This window comes from Nansenia antarctica, assembly GCF_963989245.1.
Source record: "Nansenia antarctica genome assembly, chromosome: 19".
Taxonomy (NCBI): Eukaryota; Metazoa; Chordata; class Actinopteri; order Argentiniformes; family Microstomatidae; genus Nansenia; species Nansenia antarctica.
In genome coordinates, this window is record NC_137692.1 from 21,278,754 (window position 1) to 21,296,253 (window position 17,500).

The following is a 17,500-nucleotide window of genomic DNA, read 5'->3' on the forward strand; positions in this document are numbered from 1 at the left end:
GCTGTTTCCTTGGCTCTCGTCCACGCTCCCCCTGTCCTCGTATGTGTCAGGTTTCGACACGTTTCTTTCTCTCCTTTCCTCCTTTTCTTCTATTCCTTTTGGTGTGAAATAGGATGTCTTGTTCCCCCCACTCTGTGTGCGATGGAGTAGCCCCCCCCCCCCCCCCCCCCAAATAAGCCTTAGTCTGGATTCAGTTTTATGACAGAAATATGAAGAGGGAAGCCGACGCCCCCTTGTGAGATGATTGGCAGCTGAACAGAGCAGGCGGCAGGGGGTCCGCTTCCATAACCAGCGGTGGGAGAAAAGGACTGACACCCCCCCCCCCCCCGCGCAATGGGATTATGAGATAGATGCATGGACGCACACACACGCACGCACGCGGCCCGCACGCACGCACACACATACTCCCTCCATCCATCCAGAACTACCCCCCCCCCCACCCCACCCGGTCCTGTCTTTGGCCAATAGCAGCTCATGGGAACCGTGAGTTCAGATCAGGATCCAGCTGTGCATTTATGCAAACACAAGCCTCACAACATTGTTACCATCATCACCATTGTCATACACTAGTATACACTGGCGCCCCTGCTGCCTGCATCCAAAACACCTGTATGCCTCTTGGAGTGAGTACAGGAATTCTAGAATTTTCCGGGTTATTTGCAAAGGAAGCCTCCGGTCCCAGAGGTTAATGTGCCCTAACAGGCGAGGGTGAGACACAAAGCTGATCCGGAGCCTGTGGATAATCAGGATCATAAAACAAGGTTTTTTGAGATGATTCCTGACGACTGTAATTCCATTAACCCCCTCCCCACTCCCCCCGTTCTGTGTCTGTGTCGACGGGCAATTAATGTCAACGCCGACATGGCAGCCAAACGCCACCCCAGCTGAGCACCGATGATCAGCAATCACCTAGATTAGATTTAAAGCCTGGCACACAAATGTGGGGGGGAGGGAGGTAGGGAGGTAAGGGAGGGAGGGTGAGAGAAGAAAAGAAGATGGTAGGTACAGGTGGGGTACGGATGAGGCCAAAGGAAAGGAAGGGGAGGGGTTGGTAATTATGTCATTGTCGTTGTCATTGTGTAACATTCATCTGAAAACGTTGTAAAACCTTGATGATTGTAATATACGTGTTAATTGCTTTGGCCACACTGCATTTAACATCCTCATGCGATTAATGAGTGTTAAATTGGTAGAGAAAGAGAAGATGCTCCGAGAGAGGCAGCGAGAGAGATAAGGAGAGGTGCGTTAGAGGACACTTCTTCTATCTACGCTCACCATGAGGGGATAGAGGGGGAGGGGGAGCCACACAGAGATATCGAGACAGCAACGAGGGAGTGACAGAACGAGAGAGAAGGGCAGGGGGGATGAAAGAGATACTATTCTTGCTGCAGGACACTGGTGTGTGTGTGTGTCTCTGTGTGTGTGTGTGTGTGTGTGTGTGTGTGTGTGTGACAGAGAGGGGGAGAGATTATGTTAAGGCACATGGCGAGTGTGCCGAACGGGAGAACCGTAAATCTACGGCCCAGGCTTGTGCCTGCCAGCCATTTGTCCTCTCCTTCTCCCCTCCTCCTCCTCCTCCTCCTCCTCACTGTTTTCTCTCTCTCTCTATCTCTCTCTCTGTCTCTCTCTCTCTCTCTCTCTCTCTCTCTCTCTCTCTCTCTCTCTCTCTCTCTCTCTCTCTCTCTCTCTCTCTCTCTCTCTCTCTCTCTCTGATACTCTGTCAATGGAGGGGAGTTTGGAAGATGTCATCCAGAGACAGGGATGTAGCCGTCAGACATAATTATTCATACTAGTGTGTGAAGCACGGATACATCTTCGTGCACAGGCCCACCTTGGACATGAGGGGCGTCTCTAAATGCTGTGGCGTTTTACGGCGGACATGTTTTTCTTGTTCTTTATTAGGCTTGACAATAAACATGTGATTTGACAAGATCTTTAAGCCCCCCTCCCTTCAGCCAGTAGCAGGAACACGGCATCAACACATCATGAATCATGTTTGTCAAGGGTGACACACTGACTTACAGAAGAGAGCCTTCATGGAAATCAACGGCTTGATAAGTGAAGTGTCAAGTGCAATAGCTTAGTGCAGTACAGTATGACCCACACAGTAACATGCACAAAGGCATGCGCACGCACACACGCACACACACACACACACACACACACACACACACACACACACACACACAACTGGAGGTTGTGTAGTTTAGGTCATGTCAGGCTTGATTTCTTTAGCTATCTTTAGTTGGAGCTATTTGGCTAGTAAATACTCACTGAACACTTTATTTGGGAGACCTGTACATGTCCTTAATACCAATCAATCATGGCTTGAATGCCACGGCCTATTTGAGTGTTGTCGCTGACCATGTGCATCCCTTCATGGCCACAATGTACCCGTCTTCTAACGGCTGCTTCCAGCATGATAACGCACCATGTCACAAAGCAAACTGTCCTCTCAAACAGGTTTCATGCACAAGACAAAGAGTTCAGTGTTCTTCAGCGTTCACCGGATCTAGAATAGAACAATAGAACACCTTTGGGATGTGGGGAGGGGAGGTGGTGGTGGTGGTGGTGGGGGGGGGGGGGGTTCACACAGCAGTCAGTCGGAGTGGCCCAACACTTTCCAATCAATAAAATTGACTTCAATATTTCATTTCAAAATAGTTGATAGAATAGAAAAGGTAAAATGTCAATGTGTCAAATGTGGAATCCAATGTGGAAAATACAAATGATACTATTCAGAAGAATACAAATTAAAACGTAGACTTTGTCTTACACTATAGTACAATCGTCTTACCATATGTGAACTCACCCTGCCCCTCCCCTAAAGTGTGGTTACTCTTAATGTTAATGTGGTTCTACTTCCTACAAAGGACCCCAGTTGCCCTCATTCAGCTGCCCTATGAAAATGCCAAGCATACTACGCCAGCTTTTCTAATGCACTCAGAAAGTCCTTACAAACCAACCAACACGTTCACAAAATCCTGACACACTCCCAACTATCGAAGGTAGTATTCGAAACACGGCGCCGAACAGATTCTTCTGCTCTTGTGGGGTGAAGTGGGAACTGTAGTTCCCTGTCATCTGTGTCCCCCTCACGTTAGATTAATCGTTACTCTTCAGAGTGCAGCTCGGAAAAAGAGGCCCTAAATGAATTACAGCTACAGTCCAGTGGTTCTCTACTGCTTCCACGCTCAGCCACGCTCCGACGCTCCTAGCCCAACCCCCCCATCCCCCCATCCCCCCGTCCCCATCTCTCATCTGCAGTAAACGAGTGCCCCTTAGATGGAGGAGAAGAAGAAGAGAAGGATACGCTTTAAGTAGAGTAGAAGGGTAGTAAGAAGATGTAGTAGAGTAGAACGTTTTTTTAGTGATATCATATGCCCCTTTCCCCTTGTTCTCTGTGTGTGAGGACCTGAGTCACATTACACGGTTGCTGACTGTAGTGACAAACGTATGTGACAGTTATGGGAATTGCAGTGTGACCTGATGGTCAGGACCGCCTTGACCATTTCCAGGAACACAGCATCATGTCTTGTTCCAACTCACAGCATCCTGTGGCCCTCGCTCTCTCTCTCTCTCTCTCTCTCTCTCTCTCTCTCTCTCTCTCTCTCTCTCTCTCTCTCTCTCTCTCTCTCGCTCTCTCTCTCTCTCTCTCTCTTTGTCCTCCCTCTCTCTCTCTCTCTCTCTCTCTCTCTCTCTCTCTCTCTCTCTCTCTCCTGCCCCGCTTCTGTGCCTGTCCTTTATCTGGGTCTCAGGAGCAAACACTGGCGATGAGGAGATTATGAGGCGATGTCACGTCTTGGAAAACAACAGGGTTGTGACATTAGTCAGCCCTCCTCCCCTCCTCCCCCCCGCTCTCTCCCTTTCTCCCGTTCCCTTGTTCCACAGACTGATATAGAGATGAAACGTGTGCACTCTACATGACCCACAAAACCCTCAAGATGTTTCCTCATGACAACATTCTCCTCACTCATACTAGCCTATCACAGTCACTCATACTGTACACACTCAAGGCAATATGAGAAATCAATCAAGCAACATTGTATCAGTTTAATGTGCAATAATACCATCATGGTACAGATAATCATCATGTTATTTGCTTTTCTCCATGACATGGGCAGATATAGGCCTACTTATTTATAAATTGTCTTCCCTCTCATGTACCGGTAAATGGTGTAAAAAGTAGCAGAAGTCCTAATTGAGACAAAGTAGAGATACCTTGCAAAACATTACTCAAGTAAAAATTAGTGATGATGGGTTCAAAGGTCACACGGGAGAACATCCCCATTGAAACACAGTCAATTGGGCTTAATTGGAACAAGTGGGCTTAAAGGAAACATCAATGATGTTAATGGATAAAAGACAGAATATTTTATTCTACGTACATGACATTTAAAAAACGATGATATGAGATAAATCTCACTCTATATATACATATATGGTGCACTACATCATAACATACAACATAACATGAAAAGTAAAAATTGATCATGCAGAGATGTAATTAATTAGACTCGTTTCATCCTCCCCAAACAGTGTGATTTTCTTTGCTGGTGTCCCATTTAAGCCCACCTGATCAAAATGTTAATTTAAAACACAATTAAGCTGAACACACATATGTATTGACCATTGAACTGTATAGTAATATAAACTGCATACCCAAATGTGAACTATGCATGCTTATCATGCTTAATGTCATTGCAATGAACCATACTATGCTGCTACTGTATTGTAGCACTATGAATGAATGAATGAATGAATGAATGGTCTTTATTGTCATTGATATAGTACAGGTACCATACAACGACATTTAGGAGGGGGGGCTCCCATGGTGCTAGGAAAAAAAACTAAAAACAAGAAGGGAAAATAGCTGGTTTACATAAATAAAGGCTATGTACACTATCCACTATACTATACTATACAAATAAAACACTGTGCTGTACTCTATGCTATGCTATACCTATTCTAACATTTCCTATCTCTGAACCTTATGTACCTGAGGGTTGTCATATTGCACATAGTGTTATTGCACATTCATTTCACTATGTGGTCGATTAGTTAGCATGCTAAAACAAAAAAATTGATTTAAAAAGAAAGAATATTACTTGAAGTATTAATATTATACGATTTGTCATATTCAAAGCATTAATCTCATACATTATTCATTATAAATGAGTACGTACCAAAAACAGGAGTTCGGAGGGTACCCTAACCCTAGCCCACAGGTTTACTTGCAGCTTCTTCTAAGCTCAGCCGGCACATGTCACACTAACTCAAGGTCAGCAGATCTGATTGGCTTACAAAAAAGAAAAACTGGCATGTAGGGAAGAAGTACCGTAGCTTCATTTGAAGAAACATTACACAACACAAAATGATGATTACGCTTTAAAAACCAATTTGACTCAGAAGTTGCAAGAGGGATTATAGTATGTGGGTTTAATAGGGACCTTTACCCTACATTGTTTCTGAATGATAAACATTCAAAATATGTTCTATGAGCATAGCTCACCTTAAAACCACCTCAACACCAGAGAAACAGACGATAGCCCTAAGCCTACGTATATAAACTAATCGAAATGAAATTTGAATTCTGGTTATTTACACAATACAGGATATCAGGTAATGAAACGCTTTAGGGTAAGCAACTCTTTAACAACGCAACAATCAAATGATATCAACATCAATTTGCAATAGGCTACAATTTTACAATAATAGCAAAATGGGGGGGCTCTTTGAGCCATTACAATGAATTAAGTCATACATTTTATAGGTCTACTATGCACAATACGCTAAGCCTACCTGTCTCTGTAACACCATAGCCATGAAGTCTACTCAGAGAGGATGGCATGGGAAAGACAATTATTATTTTCTCCCGTCTATTTCAATCTGTCCCAATAACACTACAACCTTAAACCTGACTCCTGTCTTTATGAACATTCTTACTTTATTCTCTAACCCGGAGGGTGTGTTGTTATAGTGCCTATAAAATGTAATATAAATTCTCGTCTCACACCCATTCTGCCCTATTCTGCAGGTATTGTCTTATCGTGACGTTAGAATTATAAGGTTCTATCTCTATTTTTGTCAAAATTGAGTTTTTTACATAATCTGATCCATTAGGTGTTTATTAATGCCTGTGTGGTGTTAGTAGTAATTCATAAAATACAAAGGTTCCATCTCACAAAACATAATGGAAAGTAAAAACGTTGACGCTCAATATCTCTGAACTGCCCTAAACGGAGATAGAACCTTATCATTCTAAACGGAGATAGAACCTTATCATTCTAAACGGAGATAGAACCTTATCATTCTAAACGGAGATAGAACCTTATCATTCTAAACGGAGATAGAACCTTATCATTCTAAGCTCACGTTATGCGTAGTAGGTGAGAGGTTTAAAAGGTCCATGGTTGAGTGACGATAGTGTGATGGTGTCGCTACGTCAGTAGTCCGTTCACTTGACTTTTTCCATACGTTCTATTTGAGGTACAGTGCTGATTTACAGCAACGCCACCTCGTCTGTGAAACAAGGGGGTGTTTGGGCATGTGTAGCTGTCACTACGACTCGCTAACTTGTCTTAATTGAGGATGAGTAACTGCTGACGGCAGCAACACATTATAAGTGTGTAAAAACATCTTGTCAGCTCGAGTGCGAGCAAATGCCTCCAAATTCATTGGATGGAGATGGAACAACATCATACAGCAAAACAATTACTGAAAACACACCATTGCCATAGCAACTAGGGGGGTTTTCACGGCCAACAAGTGGAAAGGTCTCCACTGGCCAAGTCAGATTTACATCCATCCAAACATGCATTTCATTTCCTGGTGATAACTTGCTGTCACTTATCCAGCAAGTAAATCAAATCAAATCAAATCAACTTTTATTTGTATAGCGCATTTCTTACAAGACGCAACTCAATGCGCTTCACATACGGACAGAGCCGCAAGCAGGTAGTTTGTAGTGTCTACAGTAAAGTAGTTTGTAGTGTCTACAGTAACTGTCTGTATTTTTAACCATTATGTGTATATTATATTTTGCAATGGCATGCTCAACTCAATGATGACAACTTGTTCAGGTGTTAAGGTTAAAAGAGGCTCATTTATGAAGGAAAAAAACCTGCAATTCTCACTTTTGTCCAAGGAAAAATAACATATTATACACAATGTGTGGTTCATATTGAAATATCATTGTGGGTTGTATTATGTTGGCAAAGAAAGGGAAGTATAAGTGAGGATTACACAACAACACAAAAGCTATATCAGAAATTGTGATGAAGGGGTGCTTAGGTGGCGTAGCGGGTTGAGCGCGGACCATGTGGCCGCGGGGTCCCCGGTTCGATTTCGGCCGGGGACATATCCTGCATGTCATCCCTCCTCTCTCTCTCACCCATCCTTCCTGTCTAAATCTTCACTGTAACTGTCAATAAAGATGAAAAATATGAGTGGGACTGCCCCACTCAGAAAAAATAAATGAAATTGTGATGAAAAAAGTGGCTAGGTTCTTCAATAAAGCAGGCCTACAAAACCTTTATGTGCGTGCGTGCATGCTTGCGTGCGCATACTCAGATCCTAACTGATTCTGGCTCTCGGCAGCGCTTGTTCCGGGGGTAATTGGATGCATTCACAGCCAACTCGTGTCTCGGTGCACACTGCACAGTGAGAAAATACTGTGTGAGACAGCACTTCCTCATTTAGCTTAGCTTCACACTTCCCTAGCACATACACACTCTGGGACGGGTCTGGCAGAGAGCTAGCACATCACAAAGTGCAGATGCCAGCCCATGTGGTCTTTTTAGATTGGCTTCTCCTCGCTTTTGCAGAATAATTTCTTAGCTTGTTTGTAATCTGTAGTTTATCTTTTTTCGAAGGCCCTACCTTGTCCGAGCACACTTGCTGACTGCTAGCCTCATTTAACAGATACACGTGTCCTCCTTCTTAATCTCTTGCCAAACACTGCCTACAATAATTGTGGTATTCATTTAGTCCCAGTCTTGCACTTGCCTTATCGCTAACAGTGCTAGCATGAGAGAGAGAGTGCTAATGAGAGAGTGGGGGTTTAAAGGGTAACTCCCGCTGGGCTTTCTACCTGCAGGGCGTCGGGGTCTCAGGTGCTGCTAATCCTCCGCGCTCGTAGCTCAAGTACTACAGCCGCAGCGGTAATAACCCTCCGTCCACGGGCTTGGATTAATACAAAAGCTGATAAAGTGTTTCATTGTGGTTTAATAGCCTCTTCAGAACCCAACATCGCTGCCCTAACATCATGACCCCTCTCGCACTTACCACCACTCCCACTCGATGTAATCCGTTAGCCTTTTTACTCATTAGCGCTAGGCCTAAATCGAGTGGTTAAAAAAAAAAAAACACAAAAAAAAAACTCCACTTCATTTCTTGATATACTCGCGTGAACTTGCACCGGTGTTACCGTGTAGCACCCGGCACTGAAATGTACCTCCTATGCAGAACATTCGCTGATTCATTGAAGTCTGAACTTCAATGCTGCTACCTCTCTCCCTTTCTTCTATCTCCGTCGTCTTTGTCTGTCGTTTCACCCACCCCTCCATCTCATCCCCCCTTTCCTCTTGTCTGAATAATGAATGAGGTGGTGGGGATAGAAAGCTGACTGTGGCATAGAGAGAAGAAGGGTTTCATCTGTCACTCTTTCGCCCTGCCTAACGGGGAAACACAGCCCGTTGTGTGGCGACTGAACGCTGTCATTTTTTACTTAACGCTCCTTATAGACCTCTCATTGGCCCCTCTCCTTATAGACCTTTCATTGGCCGCTCCTTATAGACCTCTCATTGGCCCCTCCTTATAGACCTCTCATTGGCCCGCTCCTTATAGACCCTTTCATTGGCCGCTCCTTATAGACCTCTCATTGGCCCGCTCCTTATAGATCTCTCATTGGCCCGCTCCTTATAGACCCTCTCATTGGCCGCTCCTTATAGACCTCTCATTGGCCCGCTCCTTATAGACCTCTCATTGGCCCGCTGTCGCAGGCCCCAAGTGGCATTACTGAGCATCATCACTCTTCTTATTATCTGTCATACTTATCTCTATTATAAGTGTGCACATGTACTAACACACACACACACACACACACACACACGTTTAGCATAATTCTGCCGCCACTTCGGGAGATCCTAGAACCAGTCATTACTGAATTACCTTGAAGAGAGAAATCATGTCCTCCTCCTCCAACGCCTCCTCGCAGGTCCGTCCTTCAACACTGCTCTGCTCTGCCAGCAGCAGGAAGGATTGGACTGTTTTGTCTGCAGGAAAGTATTAGTGTTTAAACTCCATACCACCATTTTCATATCAAGTTCAGAGGATACATAAAAAAAATGGAGAGTAGAGTAAAAAAGCAACCCATGTCACCGACCATGTGACCAACCTGTACTTAACAGAACATAAACGTCAGCATGGTTGTTCCTTCCTCACCTCCCTCCATTCTTAGGAGGCCTGGTGGTGTGACCTTTCTCTCTCACCGTGACCTTTGCCCCCCCCGCTGCGTATCGTAGAGGGTGCTAGATTGTACAACCCCCCACCTGCTGCACTAGGGTATTCAATATGCAGCCTGAAGGCTCTCCAGAGATGGTAGCAGTAGCGTGCTGACTGAGGCAGGGGGGGCTGCGAGTTGTGTGGGATCCTGGTACCCTCATCATCACGGGGCCAGGTGAGTCAACCTGAGGGGGCCAGTACGTTGCATACATTTGGCGCCTAATCGTACTGCTGTATGTATTCCCTCCGTTGTACAGTGTTGTGGGGGTGTTGTTGTGTTCTGTGTGTACTGTAGATAGGGAGAGAGATTGTCGTGTTAGGCTAGGTGTAGTTATGTTTCTTGTGTCACTTTTCTGCTTCTTGTCTGTTTGTCCCAGGTATATCCTGGGTTAGTCTGCAGAAAGGGAGGCATATTGTGTCCATAGCTTATAAAATAGCAACACAGAGAGATTGACCAACGTAACGCGAGATGGAGATGCAGGAGGATGAACATCACCACATTTTTCACAGTCTTTCAAAGCATTGTCCGAATATTTTGTTCAAATGCCTCTTTCATGGAGGCCATCTTTAGAGGTAAGACTAAGCAGAAAGTTATGGTTAGATGAAAATGATTAGCCTACTGGCAGACTAGCTCATTGGTACTCATGTTATAATCAGAGAGAGAGAAAGTCTGTTCATTCCCAAAATGTAGACTACATTCAGTCTGTAGGTCTATATATGTAGGTCTATACTAGCTCAATTCAAAAACGAGCTTCTTTTTTATCACTCGGTTCAGGCCTTCACGGACCTGTCAGCTTCTGTCTTTGTTCCCTGATCCGTTGTTCTCCCCGTCCTCCGTTTGGGTCGGACTGTTCTCTTCATGTTTGTCTCCTTTTTTTTATTCTCCTGGACAATTAGCAATTTAGCACATTTTCATTATTTTGTATCGGCCAAAAGCCGGCTGTTACCGCCTAATGAAACCCTGATACAAATGCACAATTTATTTAGGCTATACAATTTATTTGGAACTCACATGTTATAGGCTAAAATAGGGAAAATAACACATGCATTTTTCCTATATGATTAAACCTAGACTTGGAAATAGAGCTAACATTGTTGTGTGTGCGTCTATAGAGGTTCCCAGGGTCTGAAGGTTCCCAGACTGCTACTGTGCTAGTCTGAGATCATGGCCACAAAGCCAGGCGAAGAGCATGGTGTACAAGAGGGGAGAGTGCGGTGTAACCGGGGGGGTGCTTTGTCAGGGTCTTTGTGAAAGGGTCTCCGCCTGGGGAGCAGGTCTTTGCGGCCAGCCCTCTCCCACATCAGACCTATAAAGACCAGGAAGTGGGGAGATGATGACTAATGAAACTGCCTTTACATGTCATTATGTCCCCCCTCTCCTTCCTCTCCCTTCCTCTCCCTTCCCTCCCTTCTCTCTCTCTCGGTTCTCCCCTCTCCTCCCCTCTCATTTCCCTGTTTTCTATGTAGGGCAGCAAGCCAGTGAACGCCAACAAACTCTTTCTGAGTGCTGCTGAAGTGATGTGTTTGAGTGCTGTTGAAGTGATGTGTTTTGTTGGACAGTTGTGCTTGAGGAAGCCAAAGTGACTCTTGGACTTTGGTATTTTGGCATTTTGACTAGTATTGTACCTCTCTGTGTGGTATTTGGTGGTCGTGTCACTCCATGTTCCCTTCTCAGCCTTTTTTTACTGCTATTTTCCCAGGCAGCGGAAAAGATTTGTTGAGTAAATCTACTAAACCGATTGGACTGATAAGCCCCATAGTTTTGTAGGTTTGACTTCAAAGCACACACACAAGACCACTTGACCCTGCCTCTACCTTCAGCTTCCCTCCAACCTCTCTCTAATCTTGTTTTTGGATGTCACGGGAGTGTTCAGTGGATCTGAAATCCGTTGAATATTGTAAAAGCTTCTTTAGATGACAAGAGGGCAGACGGCCTGTCTGGCCAGCAGGTACAGTCGTTTACCTGCCAACGGTTTTACCGCTCCACAGTATATCATCTGTGGGCCATTGCCCAGCCCCGATATGATGTCCACATCAGCACAATATTCATGTTCAATCATGGTACATAGCTTTACAGTGTAGTACAAAATGTACATAAGCAAAAACATATTGTATGCTGTATTATATGGCTCTGTGCATTTTGTTGTGATACTTAATAACCTGATAATAATAATAATAATAATAACACAGATCAGAGGCAGGAAGCTTACAAATATAGGCCTAATACTAGGGGTGTAACGGTACGTATTCGTACCGAAAATGTTTGGTACATGTCCTTCGTTCAGTTTGCGTGTGTACCGAACGAATGCAGCGTTCTTTTACCCACTGCGCGTTACACGTAACATTTTTTTTTTGTGTGTTGATGTCATCTCAGCCAGTACGCATGTGCACACACGCCACAGAAAGACTGTCATTAGTTTGGCTTAGTTTAGTTTAGAGCTTGAAGTTCCTCCAGCATCCCTTAAGTCTCTTGTTTGAAAATTATGGTTTTCTCAGTTACCTACAATGACGATGGACAAAGACAGGTGGATCAGACCAAAGCTATAATGCTGGCATTGTTCAACTGCGATTGGGTATGCGGCTGGCTGTCCATGAAATTTGCTCACTCATTTGAGACGGCATCACCCGAATGTAAACATCACAGGTACAAGAACAAAATAGTGAAGTGCCAACCCAGCTCCCCATTCAGATTGGGCTAAAGCAATAACAGACAGTCCATGTTTTTATAGCAGCGGACCATCCTCCGTTGTCGAGAACACAGGTTTTGAACACATGTTGAAAGTGATGGAGTGTCGTTACGTAGTTCCCTCTTGTCCGCATTTCAGCCAGGAAGTCATACCAACCAGCCCTTTATAAACAAGCACAAACTACAGTTGTCCACGACGTATTGCTTTCTTAATTAAGAAAGGAAGACCCACTGTTTGTTCAATAAACCCCTGCTGTACCGAAATCGTACTGAACGGTGACTTAACGTACGTACCGAACCAACGTTTTTGTGAACTGTTACGCCCCTACCTAATACACGCCCCTACCTAATACACGCCCCTACCTAATATACACATATCAAATACACATATAAAAGCATATTTGTAGTCTGTTATAACGTTTGATTCTTGGATTAGTCTGTGATTTATCACTTGATATTCATAATATAGAAATATCTACTGATATGATGTGCTATGATATAACAGGCGTCATGGACTGTCATTTTGAGATCACTAGTGTAATGATGTCTTCTATATATCTGACAGGTGAGGCAGAGATTCTAGTGGGAGTATGATAACTAATGTTGCTTCTGCATGAATGCTTTGCATGCATATGTGAGTGTAATTGCGTGTGTGTGCGTGTGCGTGTGCGTGTCTGTGTGCATGCATGTGTACTTTTCTTTTCAAGATGCAGAGGTTTTGGTGAAGCAGAAAGACCATCCACTCTGGATTAACATTCTAATCCCATATTTGATTGCATGGCACTTTAATTCTCAATTAAACTTAAATACTACTTAATTCAGTCCGCCCAGTCAGAATCCCATTCCCATTACGAGACCTAACACTAATGTAGATCTATGAAGCATGCTAAACTGCATGCTAAAGCAGAACTTCCTGCGAATGAGGCTCACTTGAAGCAGCGCAGTTTTTACGCTTGAAGTCTATTTTCCTTGGCATCGAGAGAGTTGTAGAGGTGTTGATTCAGATAAATAAGTACACGATATAAAATATGAATTCACTAATAATCTCAATCATCCTAAAACTTGGAAAATTGCAAAAAATCACCCTGCACATATTGAAAGGTTCATTATCATGTTTTAGGCCTGAGGAAACAGGGACTGAAGGCAAAGACAAATGCATTTCTATAGCGCATATTCATACAACTTAATGTAGGCTAGTGCTTTACATGAACACATGAGATAAAATAACAATAAGTGAAAAATAAAACGAGTCATATAGGCTACAATTCAGTAAAATTAAAATACAGATACAGTAACAATTTAAAATGTTCAGGTTTAAAAACAATAAAACAATAAAACAAATCAATCAGTTAAAAATGTTTAAAAAAAGCCTAGCTTAACTCTATAAAATACAAAAAATTAAAAGCCGAACAGAACATAACAGTCTTCAGCTTTCAGCTTCATGTTTAATAGTTGATACAGATGACCTAATGTTTTGTGAGAGCAAGTTCCAGTGTTTTACTGTCTAGTGAGCGAATGCTGCCTCTTCACTTTTGGTGCCTGATTTGAAAATTGCAGATTAGTTGTTGAGGTTTCAAGAATATAGCCTCCCGTTATGAAGTGTAGCTGACATTCTTTTCAGATAGCTTCCCTTGAAATGTAGCGTATGTTGTTATCAGGTCAATGTTAGCGGCAGCGCATCTTGTCTTGTTTTTGGTGCAGCGTCCTGAAACTGTTTGGGCATTGGTGGACTGAGTTGGTGTGGTGGTCTCACTCTCACTCGTGAGCTTAGAATGATAAGGTTCTATCTCCGTTTAGAATGATAAGGTTCTATCTCCGTTTAGAATGATAAGGTTCTATCTCCGTTTAGAATGATAAGGTTCTATCTCCGTTTAGAATGATAAGGTTCTATCTCCGTTTAGGGCAGTTCAGAGATATTGAGCGTCAACGTTTTTACATCCCATTATGTTTTGTGAGATGGAACCTTTGTATTTTATGAATTACTAACTAAAAAATGTAAACATTAAAAAAATAACACCACACAGGCATTAATAAACACCTTTTTTTGGACAAAAATGGAGATAGAACCTTATAATTCTAACGTCACGCACTGTCTCCCTCTCTCTGCTCTGTTCTCTGTGAATGTGTACAAATCCACTGACATTTGCCGTTAATTTCAGGGCCTAATTGAAAAGCGGGCATTTAAGCGGTGACTTTGGCTATTAAGCAGCACCCTTTCATGGTACTCACAGATTGTACTGCAGAAGGGGGGGGGGAACACTGAATTAATTACAACTAACCTTGAGCATTCAGTGGTCCCATGGCAGAATGACAGTGTGTGTGTGTGTGTGTTTGCGTGTGCACAGGGGCATAAATGAGGGCCTGCAGCTTGTTAATGGTTGCAAAGGGAGATAAAGGTGGGGTTAATGATTTAAGTGCTGCCCCATTTTCTCTTTGCTTCACATCTGTGTCCCTATGGACAACGCATAGTGGTAGGAAACATCTCATGATGAAGCATCAAATAACATATTGTGTGTGCGTGTGTGTGTGTGTGTGTGTGTGTGTGTGTGTGTGTGTGTGTGCGCGTGTGTGTGTGTGTGTGTGTGTGTGTGTGTGTATGTGTGTGTGTCTGCTTGATTACAGTTCATGCGCCTCAGTTTCCCATTAGTGCATTTCCTGTTCTAAAAGCAGCGGACCGGCACCCACTAGCACACATTACCACACACCTCAACTATGCTAAGCATCCCTGTCAGACATAGTACAGTAGTGTGTGAGACTGTTAGACATAGTACATTATACAACAGTTAGTTCCGACCAAGTAATTTGATTGGAGAAGAGGCATTCCATGAGTGCTGATATACAGTATAATAACAGCACTGTCTGGGACTTTTAACTATATGTATCACTCCGCCGCACAGATGTTCTACTAAATGACCGTTAATTAGACGACATGTTTGTGTTCAGGTTACTAGGCAACAGTCCATTTGAAGTTCAGTTGCGGAACTATTTTTGGATTATTTTAATGATTAAATAAACAAACAAATCATAATCTGCAGCCTCGTACCTACGACCGAATCACAGCCGTGCTGATATTCAGTATAACACACTCCCTCTCGTGTGATATTGCTTAAGTAGTATGTGAGACTGTTAGACATAGTACCGTAGTATGTGAGAGAGGCACTTGAGCAAGTCTGCATCACGTACTGTATGTCTAACCAAAGTCCTGATGGATGTTTGTTCATGGAAGGGAAACGTCTTTCTCCAAATTAAATCTTGACTTATACAAACAAGAATGTATTTCTAATCGTGTGTCCTGGTTTGATGCATTAGAGAGGTTTTCAAAAACCTGAAAATACGTAAGGGTAAGGGAATGTGTGTGACTTACGTAAGTTGCGTACGTACTGCGGAGAAGTCTGTCGGTTAATGAACAGACTGATGATGCCACGCACACACGCACGCACGCACGCACGCACGCACGCACACACACACACACACACACACACACACACACACACACACACACACACACACACACACACACACCTCAGCAGGGTGGTTCATAGAGTGCAGGGATGGCCTCAGCGAGTGTTTGTGTTCAGTAAAGCAGTATATCCAGGGGTATACAGTACATGGATCATATGCTAAACACATTGAGTCGGACCTTGCTGAGCTGTTACTGATGTGTGAACATTGACCAGACATTGGCTACGCTTTTCTTTGCACTTTTATAAGGCACTTTAGTCTGTATGTTGAGCATACAGCACTTGACTTTTATAGATATGTATATACAATATGCATATTGTTAGAAACATAACGTGGTTAACGAGAGCAGTGCCTAAGTTGATGTTTTCAGGTGCACTAATAGAACATTGCTGTTTGTTCATTTGACCACATAACTTCAGGCGCTATTTGCTTTAACATGTGATACTATAAGTTATACATATATATATATATATATATAGATACACACACAATGTATATATATATATATTGATGTTGGACATCAGACTGTCAGGTTGGGGATCGCTCTACCTTGGAGCGACCCGTTGGCGCCCCCTATGTTGTGTAGTGTTTCTCTGTCTGTCCTAATTGTCTGTGATTGTGAACAGCTGTGAGTGATTGTCTGGTCTATTTAGTTCCCCCTGTGTTTTCCCTCTGTGTCGATTGTTCACTTTATGTTGCGTTGTGTGTGTCCTCATAGTCTTGTCGCAGCCTTATCGCTCCTCATATGCTCAGGAGATAAGTATCTTATGACTATTGCTAGTACTTTGTTTTGCCTTGTTAGGAGACTTGCTTTCTCCACGTTTGTTTAATCGCTTACTGTGCGGTTTATTATTCTTGTTTGCTCAAATAAAGAGTACCTTTATTTTGGAATCATATCCCTGCATCGTTCCATTCTGTTCTGCTCTGCATCTGGGTCCAAACACATTGACTAACCGTAACAAGACATGCTTCACCATTCAAGGCAAGGCAAGGCAAGTTTATTTGTATAGCACATTTCATAAAACGGGCAATTCAAAGTGCTTTACGTATAGCATAAGAAAATACAGAAAAAGGAGGATAGTACGAAAATAAAAAATGACAAGAATAACATATATATATAGAGAGAGAAAATAAACAGATAAACCTTTAACAATATAATAAGACAATGAAGAAAAAGACATAGATAAAAGTGTTATTACTGCAACTGTAATTACTTCAATCGTTGTTCTTCCCGATACGCCGTGTGAGACCGCAGGTACTGCGCCTGTGTTTACTCGCTATCTTGCCCGATACGGCGTGTGAGATCGCAGTATAATATGACACTCTTTGGCACAACATGAGCTTAGAATTATAAGGTCCGTTTAGGGTAGTTCAGAGATATTGAAAGTTTTTACATTCCATTATGTTCTGTGAGATGGAACCTTTGTATTTTATGAATTACGAACTCAAAAATGTCAACATTTAAAAAAATAACACCACACAGGCATTAATAAACACCTTAATGGATCAGATTATGTAAAAAACTCAACGTCACGACAAACCAATATGTGTGGTGGCCTGGGAAAACCCTTCACATGGTGGCATTTTGACATTTTCATTTTTTTATTTTTTACATAAATTAGAAGTTCTCAGCTATTCATAACTGGTTGAATGACTGAGATAGCCCTTTATTTTAAAAAGTTATGAGCATTTTAATGTAGCATGTCAAAAAAAGTGACGGGGGTCGGGGGGCCGGGTCGGGGGAGGAGCCTATGCAGATCGGCCGGTCTCGTTAGTCTGCTTGTGATGCGGTGGTAGTCTGCTTGCCTCGTCGGTATGTGTGTCTTCTAGTTAAGATTGTATTACTTT

General features: G+C 43.0%; 1 protein-coding gene across 1 annotated transcript in view; it reads left to right on the forward strand.

Moving 5' to 3' along the window:
- fat3a (FAT atypical cadherin 3a) overlaps positions 1 to 17,500 on the forward strand; it is a gene marked incomplete at both ends in the record, with an annotated part of 123,826 nt that overhangs the window by 18,893 nt on the left and 87,433 nt on the right. The gene's annotated exons all lie outside the window — the stretch shown is intronic.